Here is an 8,692-nt window from a genome sequence, read left to right as displayed (position 1 = left end):
CAGGCAGAGTGTAGATGTTAGTCCAGGCAGAGTGTAGATGTTAGTCCAAGCAGAGTGTAGATCTTAGTCCAGGTAGAGTGTAGATGTTAGTCCAAGCAGAGTGTAGATGTTAGTCCAGGCAGAGTGTAGATGTTAGTCCAGGCAGAGTGTAGATGTTAGTCCAGGCAGAGTGTAGATGTTAGTCCAGGTAGAGTGTAGATGTTAGTCCAGGTAGAGTGTAGATGTTAGTCCAGGCAGAGTGTAGATTAAGGACAGTAGATGGACACCCAACCCACACATACACACATGTTTTTTAAGTGACGTCACATCCTATCACTAATGAAGGACTTCTGAGGTATGTAGCACATTAAGGGAAAATTCCCCACATTCTTCCACCCACAGAGTACTTGTAGAGAAGAGACATGGGTTAAGGTTAATGCAAGGTTATTAACAGGCTAAGTTGCCAATATGCTTTAAGAATACAATACAGGCCATAATCAATCTGAGGCATCCATTGTTATGGTCTGTAGAATGTTTAGAATGTTGTCAGTCTATGGAGACCAATATAATTGACATTAGCCATGAGAGCTGACCGGCTCTGTATGTGTGTGTGTGTGTGTGGGGGGGGGGGGGGGGGGCTATGGACTCGTTCACTCCTCTGGGTAAACAAACTGTGTCGTTCAATATCTCACAATCTTCCTCCTAGACAACTGGTGCCGTTACCAGTAACCGCAGAAACTCACATTTTCCCCCTTATTAAAGATTGCCTTCATCCATGGTGGTTTTCATAAACCCTCACTCAATCCCTCTCTCGTCTCCCTCGTACCCTGCCTCCATCCCCCTCTCTTTCCCTCTATTCTCCGTTCCCATTCTCTGTGGGTTTGGGGTTGGGGAGTGCAGGCAGGCGTCACTGAGATGGGGGCCCGTCTTTCTGCCTTTTTCTTCAGGGCAGGGCATTCACTGGAGGGAGTAAACCCTGCCAGAACACATGCTGGGCATAGTGTTGTCCAGAAACATGAAGGAAATATATTTATTACAGTGAAAACACAGGAAGCCAACATGTATGGACTCCAGCAGTTCTAAGTTTCTACCCCAGACAGAGAGCCAGAGTACAGAGTGTGGTTAGTGGTTAGAGGGTGTGGTTCATGAGGCATTATTTTGGGCCTGGAGAGTGCATTACCATACACAGTCATAATCCACCAAGCTTTATACCAGTGGATGCTGCTGAGGGGAGGACGGGTCATAATAATGGCTGGAACGGAGTCAATGGAATGGCATCAACCACATGGAAACCACGCGTTTGATGTGTTTGATACGATTCCACCTATTGCGCTCCAGTCATTACCACGAGCCTGTTCTCCCCAATTAAGGTTCCACCAACCTCCTGTGCTTTATACTCATTCACGCGCGCGGGCACACATACACACTCTTATGACAAGGACTCTGGACTTAACACAGCGGTCAGTCCACAGCTAACAACCTACTTGACGGCATACTGTCCTTCACTCTGCACACAAAACAAAACCTATACCAGCTGCTTACGTCCAACAGACACCAACATTGACATTGTTTTTCTTTTCATTAAAATGACCTAATCGTCAGCCTCGAACTCGGCTTCTTTTCCTAGAACAAAACCATTACCATCGCCTATCTCTGAATTCAGCTTATTTTCTTAGAAATAATCCATTACTTGTAGTCATTAAAATGACCTAACTATACCTACCACTGAGCAGATGTTTGTCTTAGAAACTGAAAATAGAGATAATGTCTAAATGAGAGAGAAGCTCTACTATCATCCAGACAGCTCTGGAAGTTCCAGTACTCCTGGGGATTCTCTAAGAACAGCCACAGTGATTGGAAACAGCCAAATAAGCACAAGACGATAAAAATAGAGTATCCTTTTACAGCGCTAGCTTTGTTGCTAGGGACTCTTCTCATTCTTCTCCTGTGTCGCAAAACACACAACTTTATTCTCCGGTGCCTGTATCCTACATGGTTTGCCTTGCAGCAGGCATTCATGCTGGGGCAGGCACACACACACACATGCATGCCCACGCATGCGCACACACGCACATGCATTTGCACACATACACACACATGTAATTACACACACTTACACACACACAAACACACACTCACAAACCAAAGCATCTGGAGCCAGTCCCTCTATACCAGGTTTTTTAACTCAATTCCTGCAGGAACCAGTGACTGTATGCCCACCCTAGGATCTCGTTCCAACCTGCTATTAGTTCAATTATACATAGGGCATATTATTTCACTCTCCTGCACTTTACACGAAGAGTCATTTCAAATGAGGGAGGGAGGGAGGGGCTGAGGGAGGGAGGGAGGGGCTGAGGGAGGGAGGGATCAAAAACAACTTCTCAGTCAGGAGTTGAGCTTTGGGACAGTAAGAGGTCAAAGTTGACAGACTGAAAGATACTGCTGCTGAGCTGCTGTGGTGTCCCTGAGAACATGTGGTTTGTTGGTAAACTAAGCCTGCGCCTCAGCCCCCTCCGTCCATGTGTGTGTCTCAGGCTGTTCTAGAGCAGAATACATATCAGAGCCTAAACCTGCTCACCCTGTTAAGACCAGGGCCATTTCCTGTGGAAACATTGGCACACACACGGAAACAGGCCGGTTCGTCATAGTGCACCAACCAGGTCAATTACAGAGAAGTTGAACGCTTAACAAAACATACAACTGAGTCAAGATGGGGACAGAAACAAACATGGAGTTTAGATGTAATCTAGGCCGACTCTCTGCACTTGACTGGCATGCTGCTGTGTGATGGTTTATACTGCATGTAGAAATGGCCACAGGGAACCATAACCTATGGACAATGGATGTTCTTCTTCTTAGTTCTTCTGGTAATCATACATAGCATATAGGAGCCTATGGGAAAAGGTTTGGGAATGGGAGAGGGACAGAAGAACACATACTGTAGAAGAGGGGAGAGTGAACGTTTGGGAAAGGGGGATAATGAGTCGGAAAAGAGAAATGGAGAGAGGGGGGGGGGGGGGTGGGAAAGGGAAGACCCGGAGTTGGAGAGTAGGGTAAAAGTGGAGAGTGAGAGAAACCATTTGAAACATATGGGAGGAAGACGTGGGTGGGAGGATGACAGAGAGGGGGAGTGGGAGAGTTAGAGGATGAGTAAGAGGGGGAATGAGACAGAGCGGGAGAAGGAGAGAGGGTGGGAGAATGAGAGAAAAAAGAGGAGTGGAAGTGTAGTACAGTAAATAAACAGAGACCCCTCGACAAAGAAAGAGCCCTCCAGCAGCTAATCCCACACACTCTCTCCCTACCTCTCTCTCCCTACCTCTCTCTCCCACAAACTCTCTCCCTACCTCTCTCTCCCACACACTCTCTCCATACCTCTCTCTCCCACACACTCTCTCCCTACCTCTCTCTCCCACACACTCTCTCCCACACACTCTCTCCCTACCTCTCTCTCCCTACCTCTCTCTCCCACACACTCTCTCCCTACCTCTCTCTCCCACACACTCTCTCCCTACCTCTCTCTCCCACACACTCTCTCCCTACCTCTCTCTCCCACACACTCTCTCCCACACACTCTCTCCCTACCTCTCTCTCCCACACACTCTCTCCCACACACTCTCTCCCTACCTCTCTCTCCCACACACTCTCTCCCTACCTCTCTCTCTCTCCCACACACTCTCTCCCTACCTCTCTCCCTACCTCTCTCTCCCACACTCTCTCCCTACCTCTCTCTCCCACACTCTCTCCCTACCTCTCTCTCCCACACTCTCTCCCTACCTCTCTCCCACACACTCTCTCCCTACCTCTCTCTCCCTACCTCTCTCCCACACACTCTCTCCCTACCTCTCTCTCCCAAAAACTCTCTCCCACACACTCTCTCCCTACCTCTCTCTCCCTACCTCTCTCTCCCACACACTCTCACCATACCTCTCTCTCCCACACACTCTCTCTTCCATACACTCCCTCCCTACCTCTCTCTCCCACACACTCTCTCTTCCATACACTCCCTCCCTACCTCTCCCACACACCCTCTCCCTACCTCTCTTTCACACACAATCTCCCTACTTCTCTTTCTCTTCCTTGCTTTCTCTGTCTTTGTTTCTCTTTTTTTCTTTGTCTCTCTCTCTGTCTATGTCACGCCCGGACCTTAGAGATCCTTTATTCTCTATTTTGGTTAAGTCGGGGTGTGACTAGGGTGGGCATTCTAGTTTCTTTATTTCTAGGTTGGCTTGGTATGGTTCCCAATCAGAGGCAGCTGTCTATCGTTGTCTCTGATTGGGGATCATATTTAGGCAGCCTTTTCCCACCTGTTTGTTGTGGGATCTTGTTTATGTATAGTTGCCTTGAGCACTGCATAGCTTCACGTTCGTTTAGTTCTTTATTGTTTTTTTGCCGGTTCACGTAATAAAGATGATGAACCCAAACCACGCTGCATTTTGGTCCGATTCATACAACAACGTTTGTGATAGTCTATCTGTCTGTCTGTCTGTCTCTCACCCTACTTCTCTCTTTCTCTATCACTCTCTCTTTCTCTTCCTTGCTTTCTCTCTCTACCTCGCTCTTTCTTTCTTTCCTTCTATAGCCCTTGTTTGCTCCCTCTCTCTCTCTCTCTCTCACACACACGCACACACACACAGAGCCAGGAAGGTGTGTGTTACCTGTAACTTTTAAAGGTTATATATGGTGATGTGTGATGCAGCAGCCAGCACAGCTCATCTTCTTGTCAATTCCCCCTTTCCTCTCCTATAACTAATGAACGGAGACCCTGCTGCTCTCAAGCTGGGGCTCCTCCATACTGAGCACATACCAAACACGTTACCCTGCAGAGTTCATAGGCTCAGTGTTGATTTATTACTAAGCACCAGACCTGGGGTGAGTTTCCTGAAAGCTTCACAGCTAATGTGGCACGTTACTTCTCTCGACGACAGCTCAGATGTAGAGTGACGAGAGCGTAAAATCGATGTACGACGGGCAATCCTGTGTGTGGATGACTTGTTTTCAAAGGAAGCACTATGAGTGGAACTGTTAGGCTGCATCTGAAATGACACCCTATCCCAGATATATTATCCGATGGGCCTTGGTCAAAAGTAGTGCACTACATAGTGAATAGGGCGTCTTTGGGGAACACACCCTTAGTGTACAGCTGTACAGTGTTTCTGATTTGGAATGTCAACATGTTATGCTGTCACAATGAGTGACCTGTGCTGCTAATCCTAGTGCAAGATACATTCAATGCTATTATACACTATAGGGCTAGTTGAAGATATGCTGCAGCTGATGCATAATGCTAGCTGGTTTCCCAGGGTCAAACCAAGAGCAATTATCTCAATCCGACATGGAATCTTACGGTTTCCACTAAACATTAGCACAGATGTGTGAGTGTACACATCTCTTCTCTACTCCTGACACAAAGACACTGCGGAACCAAGACACACACACACAGTCAGTGTGGGAACAGTGGAAGGGAAGAGAGAAAGAGGGGTTCAGGAGTGGCCAGTGAGGGGCTATTGAGGGCTCTCTTCTCTCTCCAGTCTAAACACTCATGAATTAGAGAAGGATCGGTCTCTGCATACTGAAGTATTCCTGGCTCATCCATGGATCCACTATAGGCTATCCCTTTCATACTGACATTTCCCAGCCAACTTTACCATACCACCGCCTTTTCCTTATATGTGAAAGGTATTGCCTGTAGAAAAGCCAACGCTTTTATTTCAGCCAAACGACCTAGTAGCCTAGTGCCTAAACATGTCGGTGAAGTTCTGCCTACAACTGATATGACACGTAGCCATAATGCTGAGGCGACATTGCACACACTTCCCTGTTTAACTCTTGATGGGCCTCCTGGCAGTTCTAAAGTCACTCCGTCCGTCTCTTAGCACAGCCCACCACTGAGCATGCACTGTTTTCTAAACCACAACTGGATGGATCCACAAAGAATGAATTAGTTTGTGATGAAAATATTGGAATAAAGTAGGCTAATGCAATTGTATCAAATTGTTGCTGACTGAAACTCCCCAAATCATACAACCCTTTTGATGCAATAAGACCTGCGTGTGGTCAACTAGATGATCATTTCAGCCCCATTTTGATCGGGACATCGCCATCGTGCTGCTTTGAGACAAGCTTGGGGACTAGTCTTGATAAATCAATAAATGTCTGATTTCAGTGAATCTCCGTTTGGATATTGGCTAGGCTACAATTAGGCCGGGAAAATGTTAGTTCCTGATCATCTTGTCTAGTTGGCTCATTTATTAGAATATTTTGCCATGTTATGTAGTTTAGCAATTGGATGACTTTACTCGCAGCCACTTAGTAGCCTAGGCCTCAGGACCTGACTTCACTGACTTCTCTGATAATCAATCAATGTCATTTTGTTTCACTTAATCTTCATCTGTATAGGCTATTTGGTTAAATGGTTTCTGGCTGGGCAAATAAGTGGAGGTGGTATAGCTCATCTATTTGCTTGATCATCTATGACCAATCAGAACCATTTAGCATGCCACAATGTAGCCTACAACAAGTTTAGGCCTATTATGTTGCCAGATCGCTACTCCAAAAGCCCATGGAGGTTGTGAAATATGAAGGAGAATCACGTTTTTTATATAGGATTGCTATTATTTTCTATCAGTATCATGATGAAGGTAAGACCCTATGCCTGCTCCCTAATGAAGCGGATAGACGTGTATTAGTGGATGCCAAAACATTTACCAAGAAACAAAATAATGCATCTTTCGTCTCTGTGTTTCATAAACGTCCTTCAATTCGCAAGAGGCTAAATGTATCTCACTGGAGAAAGCATCCAAGCGAAGGAAACAGCGCCCCCTGTGTCTCAGTAGCCTATGTGTAGCCCATCTATCTGATCCTGTGGTCAAAAAGAGTATGACATTGTTGCCGCCCGTAGCATTGAATGCAAGGGAAGCCAGCGAGCATTTGGCCTCCTTTGAATTTTCCCCCCCTATAATAGCCAATCAGTGTTGAGCTAAACTGAGTGAGCTCAGCTGGAAATGCTCTTGGCATACCAAAAAATAGCCTGTTTGGATTTGGCTTCACACCAATCACATTTATCAGAAGCCAAACGTCATTGAACATTTGTTGAATTTGTTGCATCTCTTGTGTCTTTGTCCTCTGGTGGCTAGCTAGCTAAAATCAACCCTCTTCTAAATTAGCCACGAACAGAGATAAGGGTTTGTACTTGTGGTTTAACTTAATTCTCTGTACTGGCCAATGATAATAATTGCGTGTCTGATCCAACCATAAATTCATACATTGTGCCCCTGGCCTGCGAGGATGGAAGTTCAACATGTAGCTAGTAGGTTAATGTTAACTAGCTGGCCTGGCGCATCATTGCCCATGAAAGGAAGTCAGGATAGCGAGCAAGCATTTTAGCCAGGTAGGCTAGAACAACTAAAAATAAAAGTGTGTACTGTATGACAGAGTCACAGACCATTTAAGAAACATGAAAGAAGAGGATAGTTTGGCATTTCTCTACAAGTAGGGTGAGTCAACATGTTTTTATACTTGCACGCACGCACGCACACACACACACACACACACACACACACACACACACACACACACACACACACACACACACACACACACACACACACACACACACACACACACACACACACACACACACACACACACACACACACACACACACACACACACACACACACACAGAATTCACTAGGCTACCATGGGCAGCTACATCATATTTAGCTTACGTTCATTGGACTAAATAGTTTTTGGTATCTTTTAGTTGTCACTATATTAGACTAAGCAGAGGTGAGGATGTTGAAATGTTGAAGTTGAAATGGTGCTGGAATAGAGCAGCGCCTGTTTTCTTTGTGGTAACTCTCTGTGGGTCTAAATCAATGGTTGTTCAGTAGTCCGAAAATGTCGGAAACATTAACTTGCTTGACCATGCTGTAGGTGATGTAACTGTTTGTGGCAGGCAATATGTTTTGTGGACTTCATCTGACACATGTTGTTCTCCGGTTTTGTGGTGAAACAAAGGTGTGGCTGAATTTATTCTGCTACTGTGTCTTCTTATTGTCTCGGCCTTGAGCCTATATATCACGGTCACAAGGCATATAAACTAACAGGTTATAGAGCCAACAATGCAATTAACACATATGGCTTTTTCCCCCTGTGATTTTACCCACACACTGCTACTGTTCCCCAGTGATTTTACCCACACCCCACTACTGTTCCCCAGTGATTTTACCCACACACTTCTACTGTTCCCCAGTGATTTTACCCACACACTGCTACTGTTCCCCAGTGATTTTACCCACACATTGCTACTGTTCCCCAGTGATTTTACCCACACACTGCTACTGTTCCCCAGTGATTTTACCCACACACTGCTACTGTTCCCCAGTGATTTTACCCACACCCCACTACTGTTCCCCAGTGATTTTACCCACACACTTCTACTGTTCCCCAGTGATTTTACCCACACACTGCTATTGTTCCCCAGTGATTTTACCCACACACTGCTACTGTTCCCCAGTGATTTTACCCACACACTGCTATTGTTCCCCAGTGATTTTACCCACACCCCACTACTGTTCCCCAGTGATTTTACCCACACACTGCTATTGTTCCCCAGTGATTTTACCCACACACTGATACTGTTCACCAGTGATTTTACCCACACACTGCTACTGTTCCTCAGTGATTTTACCCACACACTGCTATTGTTCCC

Source organism: Salvelinus fontinalis, unplaced genomic scaffold, assembly GCF_029448725.1.
Source record: "Salvelinus fontinalis isolate EN_2023a unplaced genomic scaffold, ASM2944872v1 scaffold_0059, whole genome shotgun sequence".
NCBI classification, from domain to species: domain Eukaryota; kingdom Metazoa; phylum Chordata; class Actinopteri; order Salmoniformes; family Salmonidae; genus Salvelinus; species Salvelinus fontinalis.
Note: the sequence above shows the minus strand (reverse complement) of the source record.